This window comes from Schistocerca piceifrons, chromosome 1 (genome assembly GCF_021461385.2).
Source record: "Schistocerca piceifrons isolate TAMUIC-IGC-003096 chromosome 1, iqSchPice1.1, whole genome shotgun sequence".
Lineage (NCBI taxonomy): Eukaryota > Metazoa > Arthropoda > Insecta > Orthoptera > Acrididae > Schistocerca > Schistocerca piceifrons.
This window is the reverse complement of record NC_060138.1, coordinates 607,031,061-607,050,212: the sequence shown is the minus strand read 5'-3', so window position 1 is coordinate 607,050,212 and position 19,152 is coordinate 607,031,061. Positions and strand designations below refer to the sequence as shown.

The window sequence follows — 19,152 nt, the reverse complement described above, 5'->3', positions numbered from 1 at the left end:
TTTTTGTAACGCCCTGTATAAGACAAAAAGTGTCTGACGCAGTTGCTAGATCGGTTACTGCTGTACAACGACAGGTTATCAAGACTTAAGTGAGTTTAAACGTGGTATTATAATCGGCACACGAGTGAAGGGACACAGCATTTTCGACGTAGCGATGAGGTGGGGATTTTCTCGCACGACCATTTCACGAGTGTACCGTAGAATCCAACAACGCTGCGGCCGGAAATAGATCCTGCAAGAACGAGACCAACGGCGACTAAAGAGAATCGTTCAACGTGACAGAAGCGCAACCCTTCCACAAATTGCTGCGTATTTCAATGCTGGGCCATCAACAAGTGTAAGCATGCGGGTTGGATTCCCGAGTTCGATTCCCGGCGGGGTCAGGGATTTTCTCTGCCTCGTGATGACTGGGTGTTGTGTGATGTCCTTAGGTTGGTTAGGTTTAAGTAGTTCTAAGTTCTAGGGGACTGATGGCCATAGATGTTAAGTCCCATAGTGCTCAGAGCCATTTGAACCATTTTTTTTTTTTTTTTTTGTAAGCACGCGAACCATTCAACGAAACATCATCGATAAGGGCTTTCGGAGCCGAAGGCCCTCTCGTGTACCCTTGATGACTCCACAACACAAAGCTTTCTCCGCCGGCTGGGCCCGTCAACATCGATATTGGACTGATGAAGACTAGAACGTGTTGCCTTTTCGGACGAGTCTCGTTTCAAATTGTGTCGAACGGATGGACACGAACGGGCATGGAGACAGTCTTCTGAAACTATGCTCCCTGCATCTCAACAGGGAACTGTTCAAGCTCGTGGAGGCTCTGTAATGGTGTGGGGGGTGTGCAGTTGGATTGATATGGGACCTCTGGTACTTATAGATACGACTCTGACAGGTGACACGTACATAAGCATTCTGTCTGATCACCTGCATCCATTCACGTCCATTGTGCATTCCGACAGACCTGGGAAATTACAGTAGGACAATGCGACAGACAATACTGTAGAGTGGCTCCAGGAACACTCTTGTGCGTTCAAACACTTTCACTGCCCACCAAACTGCCCAGGCAAGAACACTATTGAGCATATCTGGGATGCTTTGCAACTTGCTTTTCAGAAGAGATGTCCATCCCGCCGTACTTACGGATTTATGGACGGCCCTGCAGGATTCATGGTGTCAATTGCCTTTATCATTACTTCAGACATTAGTCGAGTCCATGCCACGTCGTGTTGCGTCACTTCTCCGTGCTTGGGCAGATGTATCTGTTTCTTTGGCTCGTCAGTGTATTTGATGGACAAGGATATTTATTTCCTGTACACTTGCTATTGTGACCATCTGTAGCCATTCCGCTGGTGAAAAATATATTCTAAGAATTGGACGAACCCACATCAGTCTTCACCTAATTAAAATCTTCTTCTATTAAATATTATTCTTCAAGAGCATATCCTTTTCGTTAACAAGAAATAGACCCAGGGATAATTGTGAACGTAAAATTTTGAATTACGTATACGATATAACGTTTATAAGCGCAGATATTTCTGTTGGTGATTGACGGTGTTGTACTGATCAAAATGACGTCATTATTTACGTAATTTGCAGACTAATAATTATAGACATTACAAGTCATAAATGTTTTTAGTTTCTTTAGTTTCTCCATGTACATGTGGGAAGAGCAAAACATTAATGCATATTTTCCTCGGGGCAGCAGATCAGGCATTGAAATGTCGACCAGTGTACGCAGAACGGTTAGCCCATATTGACAGGTGTAATTTACATAGTGGAGCAGCACGACTCTGCAGAGAATACGAGGTCGTAAAGTTTGTGACATGTTCGTGGGAAGACTCTTCGACACAGAGAAAAAACAGCCAACATACTGATGTGTGTACACATTAAGGTACCACATAAAAATGTATATGCACTTACACGCGTTACATCCTGTGTAACACAACCGAGTCGTATAGATTCCTTACGAAAGCCTAACTGCCATTATTCATAAGACAACTGAGAACACTCGGCTTAACTCAAATGCACTGAATTCCATAAAACAGTTCTTTTGTCCCTTTTAACAAGTAAGCCACAATCAGTGATGTCTAATTGAGTCTCAGTACCTTATCCAACTTGTTTTAAAATTCAATATGCTACTGCATACTTACATGCTAAATTATAAACTAAGTCTTCTCATTATTGACCTTCAGTGACGCTATTTGCATCTCCGAAAATACACAATAATGTTTATTGTCATTTAACTTCCTTCTAGCTTCTTTATGACTTAATATGAGCTATGCGAATATCCATTAAAGTTGCTTAGCGAATCATCCTGGAACTATAAACCCTCAAAATTAAACGTCCTCGCATTTCGTGTCTCTACTGTCTGAGTTATTACAATATTGCTTCGTAGGAATGCTCACGCGAAATACTGTAAATCACCAACGAACACACATATCGTTGAACATAACTTATTAATATTAACCGTTAAACATCAGGTACAATAGTGGTTGTAATTTATTCATTTTATTTATTTAGCAAGATATTTTAGTAATCAAATTAAGTCGCGACAATAATCTTCTGCTGACCGCTAGCCGTCGGTTGGACTCTGGTAGCGCCCGCGTCTTAAGAACAGAACAAGAACACCTTACTTGGACTCGTGCGTAGCGTATGATATACAGAACAAGCAAAAGATTTTTAGTACAAAAATTTATTTAACAACTATAATTCAACATTATAACACCTGTTTACACTTGCCTGGCGTCGCTCAGCGGAACATGTCAGTGTTCTGAAAGATTTATCGCAAACTACAACTGCTGGCTAATATCTCTAGTATAAGGTCATACACAAAGAGGAGTGAAGTAAAATGGAATGTAGTTGAATTACGTACAGGGTGTAAAGGTTATAAATGTAGATATTTCAGTTGGTGACTGAGGATAATACCATTCAACATTTACCATGGAACGCAGTTATCTAGAGCTGTTGATGACGGATTCCTAATGACATCGATCAACGGCACCCCTACATAGATTAATACAATGATGGCCTGTTAGAATTGCAACATAGGAAAGCAAACGAAGAACGAAAATTTCCTTATTGAGAATACGCAGCAGTTTATTTACTCCACGTGTGCGGTACAGTAAGAAGTACATATTATTATATCTGCAGGTCATTTGGGCGTATAGACGGTGGAATGTTTAGCACACAGATCAACAGTGGCCCTCGCACTGCTTGCTTCTCAGTCAGTTTCTTCTTCTTTTTTTTTTTTTTTTTTTTTTTTTTTTTTTTTGAGTCATCAGTCTTCTAACTGGATTCATGCTGCCCGCCACGAATTCATCTCCTGTGCCAATTTCTCCATCTCAGAGTAGCACTACCAACCTACGTCTTCAATTATTTGCAGTTTTGGTCGTCTACAGCAGCCTCTAGTACCATGGAAATCATTCCCTGATGTCTTAACAGATATCCTATAATAAAATTCTACAAGATAGTGACAGTGAAGACTCATCTGGATGACAGCGAAGTACGGATACCGAAAGACAACGAGGCGAGCTCAACTCGCAGAAATGATGTTCCTGAGAGGAATAGACGCTGTAGCAGACTGAATTATCTGCAATAAAGAAATAATGAAAGATTCCAAGAGCTTTTTTATACTAAAAAAAAAATAAACGAAGAATACATCAAAACGTTCTTGAACCGTGTTCTCCAAATGGGCAATGTGTACCTACAAAACCAATCTACGGAGCACCTACTGATACGTAAAGGAGGTTTAGAAACACAAAGGAAGAGATGAGCGGGACAGAAACGCTAACCTAACCAATGAGGTAGCTGACAGAGATGATGGCGTGAGATTGCTATCCTCGCAGGCATATAATTGTAACACATACTTGAAAGAACAGTGGAATAGAACTGCAAGTGCCCTGAAAATTACGGAAGACTTGAAAATGTGCTATGTAGGAAGACGAACAGCTAATCTGAGCAGCAAATACGGGTACAAGAATGTAAGTGTCAGTGAAGCCACAACTAGGAAAATACAGTCCACTAATTCTAAATTCTAAATTCAACACATTAATCTGTCAAAATAGTAATCTAATTAATATTAATCAATATAATAAAAAATATTTCAACCATATGGTCCTTTCGTACTAATATGAATTAATAATCTTAGGATAGAAACCGACCTGGCTCACGCCGGTCTGAACTCAGATCATGTAAGAATTTAAATGTCGAACAGACCTAATTACTGGGCTCCTGCACCCAAAATTTTTCTTAATCCAACATCGAGGTCGCAATCTGCTTTGTCGATATGAGCTCTCAAAAAAAATTACGCTTTTTGGAGATGGCTCTATTCCTACCGCAATGGGCCTAGCAAACAACTGAGATAGTATGGAGGTGCAAATCATGTCTCAGAGAGTGTTAGTCAACATTATAATGAATGAAGAAGTGATGGGCAATCAGACACTCGAAGTTCACGAATCCAACGTCTTGTTACTGACAGCGAGATATGATCGTTCAAACGGCTCTAAGCACTATGGGACTTAACATCTGAGATCATCAGTCCCCTACACTTAGAACTACTTAAACCTAACTAACCCAAGGACATCACACACATCCACGCCCGAAGCAGGATTCGAACCTGCGACCGTAGCAGCAGCGCGGTTCCGCACTGAAGCACCTAGAATCGCTCGGCCACAGCGGCTGGCGCGAAACATGACTAGGGTTTCAAAAATGCTAGGGTGTACAAAGTTCCGTGAGAACACTGATAGACCTATATTGGACAAACTATCTTCACAATTGGAGATCGATTTGTAGAACAGGCCCTTACCCGCTTACTGCAGCCCAAGTCTGTAACAGCGTAACACTACATTTAAAATTGGCATATAATAAATTATCAGCAAACCAATGTTCTGGACGCCACGGATAAATTTTTGGACTGTTTTTTCAAACATCGAATTTAAATCTATGTGACTGATAATTTGATAAACATGAACATAGGCTTCCAACTGAGTAAGGCGTGGGAGCCAGTACTAAGCTACATTAAAGCAGGAGCGTCACATCCGGAAGTGAGATGCAACAGGGACGGCGGGTGGAAGGCAGCTGAGGGCTAAGCCTCTGCTCGTCACCATGGCAGCCGCACGCCTCCCAGCACCGAGCACGCCGCAGGGCCGGTGAGGGTCGAACTCTGGACCGACGGATATAAATACCGCCAGCACGCAGCAGACACTTCATTCCGTCTGCACCACCTGATAATGACAGAACGGTTATTCGCCGATATATCGTGGACCTTCTAATATTCGATCTATCAGTCCACCCGCGAATACGGAAGCGTTTCAGTAACTTACTATTTGTGTGTGTAATATGGGATTATGTTCACGTTCATCTGATAGCTGCTTTTTTTTCTTATGTAGTACCAGTTATACAGCCTATTCGTATTCTATAAGCCGACATATATCTTACCATGTTTGGTATGTCTTTACTTTTGTACGTTATCTTACTTCAAATGCGTATATACTCGAAGATTATTTCGCTCAATTTAACAGCAGATAATTTTCTGTTTCATCTTGTGTTTTTCAAATTTTGAGATTGTATATTATTTGTGATCTAGAAAGTTAAAAAATTATGATAAAATTTTAAATTTTTAACAGTCAGTGACTTCCTTTAGCTGTATACGGCATACTTGAAGAGCCTTACGGACAATATTCCGCCTCGACTCGCGGCTAGAGGCAGCGTTATACGGTACCAATGTGGAATCTGCTGGAGATCCGTCTCTAATGACCTCAATGTCGATGTGACGTTAAACCACTGAATACGTCCTAGTTAAATATATACGCACTAAGCTTTCCTGTCGAGATAGGATCTGCTTCCACTAAACGTTTGACACACCAGTGTTTTTCACCGCTAGTTGCGTACCTTTCCTTACGCAGAAGTATGTTTCTTTACAAAGCTATATGTGAGCCAATTAGCAATCTCCTCTAGTGGAGGATGTTAAACTAAATGCGGCACCCTTCATTCTAGCTCAGTGGTTCTGAAATAAATTAAGGTGCGGGTCATAATGTCGTACAGGCATGCTAGCATGTATGTGTGTGTGTGTGTGTGTGTGTGTGTGTGTGTGTGTGTGTGTGTGTGTGTGTGTGTGTGCAAGCGAGAGAGACAGAGTGGAGAGAGAGGGAGAGAGCTATGCAAGTCATCAAGAAGTAGTCCAGCAGCCCTTTCGGTACACGTCTCGTGTTTTGAATCCACAGAAAATATTTGCAGATAAAATATCTGACACGAACCTTTGAAACTGCACCGTAAAATTTAAAAAGAAGACGGATGAAGGAAGAACGAAATGAAAGAGCCCACTTTGTGCTTCAAAATGAATGAAATCAATAAGCTGAACAGAATGCATCTGTGATTTCAGTCTCATGTATATACAAAAATTTTAATGGACTTGTGTACCCAAAACATCTATTATGAATGAATCAGGATTAGCTGTTACGTAGATGAAATCTCTCGGTGACAGATACAGACGACCTTTGCAACAAAGTACCTACGGACTGGCTTTTTCACTTTATTACATTAGGTCTTAATGTCCCATCACTAAGCAATCCGCTACAGGAGGAAAGCTAAATATGTTTTGCTGTGATAATAATCAAACTGAGGTGAGGTCAGTTATTTTCAGGGCTTTAAAGGAACTAAGAAAAGCGGCGCGGGATATATACTTCCCAGTTTCGCCACCACTGCCGAATACAGCATAGCAAGTATACGTCCGTCTTGTATATGCTTTCTCTACAGTCTCACACTAATTCACTTTCTGCTGTGTCCGTTGTATGGTGGAGCTGATACCAATGATGGTACGAATAAATATCCGCAAGAGGAAATTTCATTATTGCAAATTACTCTGAGTAGCTGCGACCTTTTGGACAACGTTTCAGTCTTGCACGTCCTAGAATGCATCCCCATTTAGTGAAATTTTTATATACGGCGACAGCGCTCAGCTAGGCATCAGCGCAAAGGTAAACAGTCAAAATGATCACATACCAAATGACCGCTTGTCGGGTTTGCCATTGATGTTCAAATGGTCGATGGAGAAATGTAACAAAATTTGGTATAAAGTTAGGTATGATACGCTAGAAAATGCAATAGGATAACACCTCTATACGGGTATGGCACCTATAAATCTTCTTAAATTCGTTTGGTTACTGAAAACTTGTGATAGGAGGTAACTATCAACCAGCAAAATATGTGAATAAATAGTGTCCAATTTCATACCAGAGAGTACACATACGATACACAAAACGAGAAAATATAGAATGTCTACTGCTGTTGACCTCGGCAGAAACTATAAAAAAATAATGATTTTTGAACTAAGAAGTATACCGCATCTGACCACTATGCAGATGACATCTTGTCAAGCCATAAAATGCGTAACAGCTGGCCATACTTAAAAGTAACGCTTGAAATGAAGCGTATTCAGATCCTAAATCAGAACAGCAAATTTACAAGTTTTCACTTTCAGAAATAAAAACTAGATCCACAGGACATGAAACATAGCTGTCCAAACTAGTATGGATGCAAAAGGACAGAAAGGACAGACACTGTCTTTTCCAGAATGCAGATTATTTAAAAATATTTATGATTTATACATGTAAACTATAGCTTGGAATGAAAATTTTCACCACGACTGGTATTCAAACCCAGATCTCCTGCTTATTAGGCGAGTGCACTAACCACCACGCCACTCTTGTTACAGTGAGTTTGCACAAATGCACGGACTACCCTAGCACGCCTCCCTCCGAATTTCTATTCACTCTTCAGTCCACTTGGTGTTCCCCCTGAACTCGAACAGCATTGCAGGGTCTCTCCAACTGTATTGGAATAGCGTTTCAGCATTGAACGAAAGGGTTATCCTGTCTGAATACCATTCGCAGGTGCTTTAATCAAATTAAACTGTATGGTTCTAGAGACATTTCAGGTCTCAAACATCTGTGATGTATACATGCAGACTGAAGCTACAAATGAAAATTTGTATCAAGGCTGTTATTCGAACCCAGGTCTTTGCCACTGTGGCGTAGTGGCATGGACAACTGCATGGACTACTCCAGCACACCTCCCACCTTAATTCAGCTGTGCAAAGCCAGTGTGCCAGGGTGATGTTTTTGTTAGCACACCTGCCTAGTGAGCTGGAGATCCGGGTCGAATCCTGGCCTTGGTAGCAAATCTCATTCATAGCTTCAATCTGTATACATGCGTCATAGATGTTTGAGACTTGGAAACCCTCTGGAACCATATAGTTTCATTTGGCAGAAGGGTTTGTATTCGTATATCTGCCTCTATTTGTTGAACAAAATCTACCATCACTTCTAATTGGAAAAATGGAAAGTTGGAAATGACTTTTTTGTCAAATTAATGCTGCCTCTTATGAGACTATGCCATTGCTCGAATCATTATCGTTTGTCATAGCGTGGAATACTTTCTGTAGGCGTACGCTACAGGAGGTAGTTACGCAACAAATATTGGTGAGAGCAAAAACATGGTAACGTGAAAGCTGCACACTGACTCAAGGTATGGCTGCTCACTCAAACTACTCATATACGATTTCATCCTAAAATGGATTTTGTAAATCAAATCTACAATTAATCAGTTCGTGACAAAGAAGTGCCTGTCTCTCTCCTAGTGAATGTCTTAAGAAGGAAATGCTCCTGACTGCAGAGTGTAGCTCCCACGCCTCGTGAAAACAAACGAGAGGCAGAAGTAAAGAGTGAGGCGAGATGAGAAGCAAGCATTCCTACTCAGCGGGCATTTACACAGGTGATGGTCACTCAGATGATTCACTACAGTCGGCACCAAGCAGGAGAATCGGTCGCCATACGCCACGTCAATCTCGGAAGGAATAAAGTTACATCAGTCACTTCTAGATAGAAGAGCGCTCTACAAAAACTGCGGTTTGGTAGTACATAAATGACGTGATAAATTGTAGAATTACTGGTAATAGTGGAAACTTTGGTAGTCAAAGAAACATAAATGAGTGTTTGGGGGACAAACTGGTATCCGACGTCTTATCTTTGTTTTTTGTTCGTTTTGCACATAATTGGAACCTCACATTGTTCGGTTTTAGTCTATTGTGTCTTTTATATCTTTAAAAAATACAAATTGCATTTTGTAAATAAAAAAAACTTAATTGAACGCTTAACTTCTTCGCATTTATGTAACCAAAACAATTACCTCTGGTGCAAGTTCAGTTAACATACACAAACAAAAAAATCCATGTAATTATTGTTATTTTGTAGAGAATGGAATGTTCTTCATCACGATCAAAGCAAGAGTTCTCTGTGATAAGTGTTTAAGTTGTTCGAGAATGACAAAAATTTGTTTTAGATAAAGCTCAGTAAACTATTGAAGTGACGTTTGATATGTTTTTTAGCGTTTTTTGTTAATTTTACCTTTTTTGGCGGGAAATTGTGTTTTATAGCGCTCGGTGATAAATCAGTATTGTCTTTTTTATGTTTGCTACAACATCCCTCTGTTTAGTGGTATACAACAATTTTCGATTAAAACCTCACTTAAACATTGACAGTTTCAGTTTTGCTATAAATACTGTTTGTTTTTAAGTGACAGACAGGAGGAGCACAGTGTAGAAAAAAGTTCATTCATTTAGGTGGCCATTTAAATATCTTTAGTTTCTATATGGTTCATCATTTCCAGCTAGGGCAATCTAGTAAGACACTGATTGCATACGCAAACAAATCGACCAAAATGAGGTAACACCCAATAGATATGCAACACACCTAAAGTACAGATAATGGAGACACAGTTTTAACTGACCAGGGGTTCTAGGAAAACTACCATAGCCTACATTTACTTACGATACTCTACAGTAGGCTGTGACAGTTTTACAGTTTTACTTCTAGGTTTTCTCTCTTACCGATAAGCTTAAATAGTAATAATAATTATCACTGCTATTTAAAGAAATTTTATAAATACGTATTTCAAGAACTATTCTCCAAATAACATTGGACCACCAGTGTGTGGAATGTGTAGCGCAGATTTTCTGAATGTCATATTATAATAAGGTCGTGTGTGATGTGGGCTGTGAAAGATAATGATGATCTGATTCCTCCACATGCTGACTTGAAATACAATTAACGCACTGTAGCATCGTTGGATGACGTTCTGGACAGGGGATCCTATCCTCAAGTCACCTTCTACATCCCCTCAAAGTCAGTCGGTGTAATTTTGAAACACCTTGTATATACATCATGATATGATTTCAGACAATAGAAAATCTTTTAAGGTGGACAGATATTCAGAATACCTCAGTTAATTCTTTACATTAAGACATCCCTGTGATAAACAAATAAGCCACCATATTTCATGTTAACTGGAATTGGTACAGTCTTTGATAGAAGTGTATAGTGTATTATCTTTAATAAATGTGCTGCAACTTCTAGCTTTACATTTGTGTAACATTTTGACACTAGTGGGTAGCTATATACAGTAGTGTTAGTGTCATATTACACACTGAAGTATTGAAGGGATGAGTAAATCAATTAGGAGATAATAAAAAAATGTATGACCATCATTTTTGTAAACTCAAACAGGAAAGGCTGCTATATAAGGTTGACTGCCATGTCTGATTTAGTTTTCATACTGCAATAGATTGAGTTCCATGCAGTTGTTCGTGAACGTTTATGGAACGGTAGGCAATCGAGTGCATTTTCACGACGACAATATTTTGTTAACTGATCTCTTAGCACATCCAACAATGCCATTGAAATTCCATCTGGTTGGTGGCTAAATTAGAAAGATGATACTCATCCAGTGAACGGGAAGTTGTTTTACTTTTCGGCTGAGTGAACAGACGTGTGGCATCTGTTATCCCCGCAGTAGTGATGTAAGAACAATAATTACTTCCTTTGTAAACGTGGGCGTTCCAGTCGTATTTGCAAATCTTGATGTGGACTGTGAAGCACCCAGTTTCCTTACTTTATACACAGAAACGAAAAATGCAACCACGATGAACTAATCACGAAGTGCCTAATCTTGCGAAGCAAATAAGAAGTCATTCTCACATTCTGTCACTTCTTAGTTACTGCCTACTCTGCATTTAATGGATCGCCGTTCGTTTTTTATGATGTCACGAACAAACGGATAATATTTTTCTAAATGTATTTCATTGTGTGCATGTGGCATAAAACTGTATAATTTTTACGACGTAATTTCTCCTACGCTCTCTGCAACGTGCTCAGCGCGTACAGCGCTCCCAATATCCCCTAGAAAATAAAGAATTCGTTTGAGAGTCCGTGCAACCACTCATGTATCGCGTGATATACCTCTTCATCAGAATGGAACTTGTCGATCAATGCTTCTCAGAATCCTACAAACAACTGAATAGGGAAATTCCTCGAGGAAGTCTGTTGAATATGATGGATAAACTTCAAACTTGTAATTGTAGCAGGTGTTCCAAGCAGAATATGTGGCCAATGGGAAAGGTTGCAGTAGAATACCTGAAGACAGCAATTTACATTGTTCACATTTCCTAGCAGGCTGAAGATGGTTTTTTAGAAGTGTGATTATGATGTATTACTGATATTGGCCCCCGGTGACGAATATTTCTTCATCATGTGTCCATAATCATCGCGGAAGACGTTCAGCATAATTTAGTCGACAGTTGTTTCCGGAATTCTTTGGCATGTACGATGAAAACTGGCACTAATCTTTACTCCCTCACATTATATGTGGTTGGCCGTCTCCGATGACGGTTGTTCTGAGGAATGCATAACTCTCCTGTTCAACGCGACGCAGGAGTTGTTCAGTCCAGGTTTCGCCTGCCGGGGCACCTATTTGGAAGACATTTTGTGAAACTGAGGGAACTTATGCACATTGACGTTTAATACATGATGAATACTGTTCGAAAGTGCTGAATTGCCAGCCACTATTACTCGGCGACTTTCCATCCCGGTTACTTCAGCAGCTGCAGTGTTTTGTGGCCTCTCAACGGGATATTCTACAGTTGACCAACAGCATCGATTACTGATGCTCCGACTCCATTTGTGGGTTTAACAATGTGACAACCAAATATCACCATGTCGGCTCTCCATTTTGTAATGAATTTCAGTCAGATTCGCACATTCATTCCACAGAAAAACAGCCATGTGTGACCCTCCTAGTACCACTAGAATCGGTATGACCCAAATGTAAATTCCTTTTTGGTTACTGAACGTAACATTTACGAAAACGGAATGATGATTGTTACGTCGAACAGCTGTTATTTCATTAAAATACTGCCAATATATCCCTCTATGTTACATCGGGACTTAATGACCTCAATGGTTTTCAGTAAAAAAACGAAAAAAGCCCTGGTAATAAGAGTGTTAAGACGGCGCTCTAAACACTGCCGCCCCACACATTGTTGGCCCACTGTTTTAAAACTGTGACTAATTTTTCTCTTCGGCTACAGAACACATCATTTTTCTAATTGTAGTTATTGTAGTTCTGTAGTCGTATTAAACTTTAACGGAAACCGAGTAACAGAACGCTGTTCATCTATGGTACAAACTCCTTGTGGAGCAAAAATCTTCACACTATTCCTACACCGAAATCTGAGAAATGGCATGATGGTACCGCCTGGTGAGCATTCGGTGCAATGTTGTGAACATGCTGTTGGCTTCATTTATCCTTGTTCTGACACAAGAATACCTTCATTTGATTGCACGCTCCTTCGTAATTTCTAGAACTTTGAAACACGTATGTAACATAGCAGCGATGGCGAGGCATTGTAGCATCTGTGACCAGAGAGTTTGCGCTTGACCGCGCGAGTGTTGCGAGCGGTTCTCAGTCTGTCAGTCAGTCGTTGCGAGTCTGTAGCTCTGTCTAGTTGAGAGCTGTACTCTGTCAGTAGTCGTTGCGAGTCTGTAGCTCTGTCTAGTTGAGAGCTGTACTCTGTCAGTAGTCGTTGCGAGTCTGTAGCTGTGTCTAGTTGAGAGCAGTACTCTAGTAGTAGTCGTGCAGTGCTGTACGCTAATAGTCGTCATGCAGAGCGGTCGGTCAGTGATAGCAGTCCAGTGCGGGTGATGTAGGCGGTCGGCAACACTGGTCAAGATGCTGAATAAGGTATACTGTTAATTAATATAATCATTAGATAATGTAAAAATTTATTTATTGTAATTATTCTCTAACAAGTGCCCCAATAATAATTTTTATTTCAAAAGCATTTTTTTTCAAAAATTTAATTTTTATTGAACTAAAGATTTCGTTGCACTTCCCATTTCACTCCACTTCTTTTAAAGAAAATTTTCAGTAAAATCACAGAAAAAAGGAATATTATCATTTGCAATGCAGTTCCTCCAAGCCGTGCAGAAAGATAAGAGCAGAAATGTGACATCCATTTATTCTGAGGTAAGACTTTAACTCTGATTGTTTTACACAGGGCCAAAGACCGATGTTTCGGTTTAATTGAATTTCCTTATCACTGAATGGACTTTAATTTTTTTTTTTTTGTGAAGAATTTTTATTTGAGTCAGATTGCGAATTTCACATTTTTGTTGTCATTGTCAGTACATTTCATTGTGGGCAGGTTACGCTTAGCGCAATGTGCATTAGCATTCATAATTAAATATCGTCGTGTTTCTTTCTTTCAAATTTTTGTGGGGAGGTTACACTCGGCTCCCATTTGTATTAAGTATTGTCCTTTTCTTTTAAATTACTGTGGGGAGGTTACACTTGGCGACACCCAGTCCAGGATCGAATTTCGTTGAGAGTCTTTTGAAAAACAGTCAGATATCTGCTCTTATTTGCTTAGATATAATTAGGATTTGGCGCTACGCTTTTACTAATCTTGTGACTTTATTTCTACAGGTCAACGGCAACTCGTTGCTCTGTTGTATTTGTGTGTTGCTTTTGCATTGTGCTTATTTATTTTGGAAAAATTTTGACTATTGTAAAAATGCCGCGAAAGACTGTGAATAGTGTATCGCGAGGTATTATGAACGAAATTACCGACTTAACCAGCGTGACCGATGGTAATTGTGACACGCAGTGTAATGATGACAATCCTGCGTTCACTGACAATCAATGCATTCCAACCACTAATGATGATATTTATCTTAATAATGAACAAGCGAACTCAATTGTCTCCTGTGTTAATTTGACGACAATTGATGACGCGGGACGCTCTATAGTAATGAGCGCTGCCCAGCGGAACACAACCGGTTTGGAAGATTCAAGTAACATACAGACAAATTTTTCGAATGAAAATGGTCAGTGTAGTGAAAGTACGACGGATTTATTTAATTCCGAAATAGTGTCTGACAGTGTACATCCGACTGATAATCCTTTGTGTAAATTACGGAATGACCAAATGGTCACACAGAGCGTGACAATTGCATGTACTCCATCACAGAGCACTGAGAATGCAACTGCTACTTTTGATTTGAATCAATTTATGGCGATAATGCTACAGTTTAAGAACGACCTTACTGTAAATTGGAAACAACTTAGTGAAGAATTCAAACAACTTATGAAAAAACAAGACGACTTTTACAAACAACTTAGCGAAACAATGAATGAAAGTTTCAACCTGACGAACGAAAAACAAGACAACCTTAACGAACGGAACAGACAAGTTAGTGAACAGAATACAGCTGTTACCGTGCAATGCCAGGACATTAAAGAACAATTACGTGTGAATACTAAGACTTGTGCTACTAACAGTAATGAAAAGGTTGGCACTGTTGCACAAGAATTAAATAGTACACGTGTAAGCACAACAGAATTACATAAAGACGAAGTTAATGCAGTCACTGAACAATGTTCAGCGAACGAAACACAGATACATGAAATTAATGCAGTCACTGAACAATGCCCTAAAAACGCAGTACAGATTCGGGACGAAGTTAATTTAGAGTCAGTGGAAGTTTCACACACTCCGAATACGGAAGCTGACGAGAAATTTGCACGACAGATCAACCAAATTGAAAGTGTTACAGTAACAGAGTTGAAAACTATTTCAGTCACCAATACGTCACAGAATCCGCCACGTTGTGAGCATTTGTCAGACTCGCGCAGCGCGTATAATGTGAGCAATTTACAGCAACTACGCGAATTAAAATCCGAAAAGCCACGCGACTTAAAATATGAAAAGCTACGCAACTTGAAATCCGAAATGACACAGACGAACAGATTCACACACAAATCTGAACGTGTTATCAAACTGAGTGACGAGAACGTAGATTTCGAGCAATTTGCATTTGTAAGAAAATTTAAAGAACTTAATAATGACAGCGTACAGGTACACGCTTTGCACTGTATACGACAATTTATCTTTGTACATTCACCGCTATTACCTGTAATGCAAAAGCTAGCTTTGAACCAGATGCGACAATTTATTTTTGTATTTACAACAGCGTTGCGTGTAATGAGGAAACTTGAATTAACATGGTTACAACAATTTGGTTTTGGAATTTTACCGGCATTGCCTGCAACGCAAAAGCTAAAATTTATTTGCAGTGCGTAATAGACCTCAGGGGATTCATTACGCTTTAATGAATATGTGCCGTAGCGAGCATAGGGCCCCGAGCTGTAGTAGTGCTGTTTCATCTTTAGTTTTCTGCACTGCTGCCTTCTCTTCTACTATCCTATATATCTATCAAAACAGCTCTTTAACTATTGCTCTACCTAGGATTAAGAATATGTAATGAAAACCCGATAAGACAAATTTTACCGAATGTGACAATTTTTATTAGGCACTCCAGAATCACGAGAACTTAAATAACAGATAAAATCGTAGTCATCAGTATGTGTAAAATTATTAGTAACAGGAACTACATTTTGGTAACAATAGACCTTTTCACCACAACAGCATGAAAGTCAGCCGCTTAGCATACCTAACCAACAATGCAGTCTACAAGGTCAACCAAACTTTAATGTTTCGCCGCGTGCACGTATAGTCCCAGCCCCAACAAATAGTAACGCATGGCAGCAAAGAAATAACTACGTACAGATAACACACTATTTCAACTCGTATCGCAATGCGCCGTATAGAAATTACTATCATAACAGACGTAAAAATAACGAGCACAATTTTCAGCGTACATTTAATAACAGTCGATCTTATGAGCAGCAACAACATCAGCAACAACATATTATGATGAATGAAACAGACAATAGGTGTCATCCATAGCGTAACACGTCAGTAAGAAATAACAGAACAATTCATATAGTGGATATGCCACAACATTCTCCCGTAAATAATAGTACGTACGACAGAATTTCACCAGACACAGTACAGGTTTCATATTCCAATAACGTAAGCAATAATTTTGACACGCAGAATCTTCTTCACGAAAATGTTATTAATTTTGACGCCATCCGACACACGTTTGCATTAAGGACATAATTACGACGTATGTAGACGACATTCTTATTGCAGAAGCTAACTGGTCTGAACACAATCTGATTCTTGAACAACTGTTACAAACTTTTCGTGCACAAGGACTTACAGTTAACATCAATAAATCGCATTTTGGCAAAACTTCTATAAAATTTCTTGGACACGTAATTTCAGCAGAAGGCATTGCGCCTGATCCAGAAAAACTTCAAGCTCTACGTGACATTACTATTCCTACAACAAAAAAACAATTACGCAGTTTTTTGGGCTTAATTAATTTTTTTCGTAAATTTATTCATCACAATGCTTTAGACACACCCAGATTATGCCAATTAACAGGTAAAAACAGTATTTGGTCTTGGGATAAGCAAGCACATTCTGAATTCATGAACCTGAAACATGCTCTGTTGAATGCTCCACTTTTATCGCACCCTGATCTTACTAGAAATTTTTCCATTGCCACCGACAGTTCCAACACCGCTTTAGGTGTACATATTTTCCAGGAAATTGAAGAAGATGGTTCTACAGTAATTAAAAACATCGCATTTGCAAGCCGCATTTTGTCACCCGCTGAACGAAATTATTCTGTTACAGAACTTGAAACATTATGTGTTGTATGGGCTTTCACGAGATTTAGGCACTTTCTTTATGGCAGACATACCACTGTTTACACTGACCACAGAGCGATACAATTTTTACTTTCGGCCAAATTCACTCACGATAGATTAAATAGATGGAAACTGTATTTACAGGAATTTAATTTTACAATAGTTCACATTCCCGGCACACAAAATGTTATAGCAGACGCACTATCGCGTTCTCTCAGCAACAATCAGCAAGACGTAGCAACCAACTTCTGCAAAACAAATTTCAGTGTCATGTACATTCAGCAAGTTGCATTTGAAAACTTTATTTCATCGTCATTACAGGACATAGCACGAGAACAAAATAAAGACAACGTGTGGAAAGAAATTAAACACCTTTGGCAAGATAAGAATAATGTTACGATTAGAAACCATTACACTGTGCGCAATGACATTCTGTTTCGCCGTTCTCATCCTGACAGCAACATTTGGTTATTATGCATACCTGACGAACTGGTTAACAAATTAATCTGGTACATTCATTTAAGTTACGCACATTACGGAGCAAGAAAATGTTTTCTTATACTGAGACAGAACTGTTATTTTACCAACATGGAGAAACGTATACGACGAGTTTTAGCGTCTTGTAAAATTTGTCAGAAAGCTAAATCAGACACCACTTCACATATTCCTCCATTATATCCCATTATACCTGTTAAATTAAGACATATGGCCGCAGTAGATATTTTTGGTCCGATTCCCAGAACTAACAGAGGTTTTTGCTACATCTTTGTCGCTGTTGAGCTCACTTCAAAATTTGTTACTTTCACTCCATTACGCAAAGCTACTGCTAAAACTGTTTCGAAGGCATTTGTAAAACATTTTCTATTTCATGTAGGGCATGTAATGAAAGTAATTTCTGACAATGGATCTCAATTTCGTAGTAGCGTATGGACACACATGTTACGAGCCAGAAACATTTCTCCAATCTATATATCTAAGTACCACGCTTCTTCGAACCCCTGTGAAAGATTAATGAAAGAAATTGGTAAGCTGTGCCGAATATACTGCCACAAAAGACATATTGATTGGGATACACACATACTCTCATTCCAAGATGTAATTAATTCCATTCCAAATGAATCCACTATGCTATCTCCGTCTGTTATGCTGAAAAATGCTGAACCACCTAACAAAATTAAAGAGTTAATAACATTTCCTACATCTCATCGATTACGACACCACGAAATAATTGACATTGCGCTGAACAACATCAAACGTGCCGCAGAGCGCCGGAGAAGACCGCAAAAACAGGTTTGTACACGCCGCGTCTTTCACGTTGGACAGAAGATACTAGTACGTACACACTATTTATCCAGCAAATTAAAAGGTAAGTGCAGTAAATTTGAACTTCTATACGCAGGTCCATATCGGATTCGCAGCATCCCTCACCCTAATGTTGTACACGTCGAAACTTTGAGAACCAGAAAATCGAAAGGCAATCACCATATCTCAAACATTAAACCGTTTATTGAATGAAGACACTTTATGATTCAACACACTATGATGCCATTTACTAATGCAATTATTTCACCTGACTAATTACTGATGATTATCGTATTTTTTCTTGGCAAGTGCCCGGCAAGGTAAGGTTAGCAGGTCGCTTTTCTTGTCGTTACACATCAGACCGTGCACATTTTCCACTTTTTTTTGTGTATGATTATACTCCAGTTTTATTTGTATGTATTGTGAAATAGTTAAGATATAACACACCAGTGACTTTGACATATTTTTGCCTTATGACATCTCAAGATCGTGACTGTTTTACATTTTTTGCTGCTGCATTGTGATATTCTGTGTACATTTTTGCATCTGAACACTGTCAATGTCTTTGACATATTACGTTTTCTGTCATGTTATGCTATATGGTTAATTGTGTCACCATAAACCAGTCATTATTTAGTGGGTATATGATTTAAATGCAAGACATTAATCTTTGTTCATGAATTTCAGAAAGGAATGATGATTCTAAGAAATAAATTTACCATAAATGGGAATTTCACCTAGGGAATAAACAAAAGAAGATGCAATAACTTTATGAGGAAGAGTAAATGGATCAGGATTGGCAGGCATTAACAAGAATATACAATACTCATCACAGAATAGCAGTCTTAACTAATTTTTTCTTTGAGAATACAAGGTGATTGATGCAGGCTGTCAGAGAGAACT

At 39.2% G+C, this 19,152-nt stretch overlaps 1 protein-coding gene across 2 annotated transcripts in view; it reads right to left on the bottom strand.

The window, feature by feature from the left end:
• LOC124801333 (GTP-binding protein Rhes-like) overlaps positions 1-19,152 on the bottom strand; it is a 454,864-nt gene that overhangs the window by 391,058 nt on the left and 44,654 nt on the right. The gene's annotated exons all lie outside the window — the stretch shown is intronic.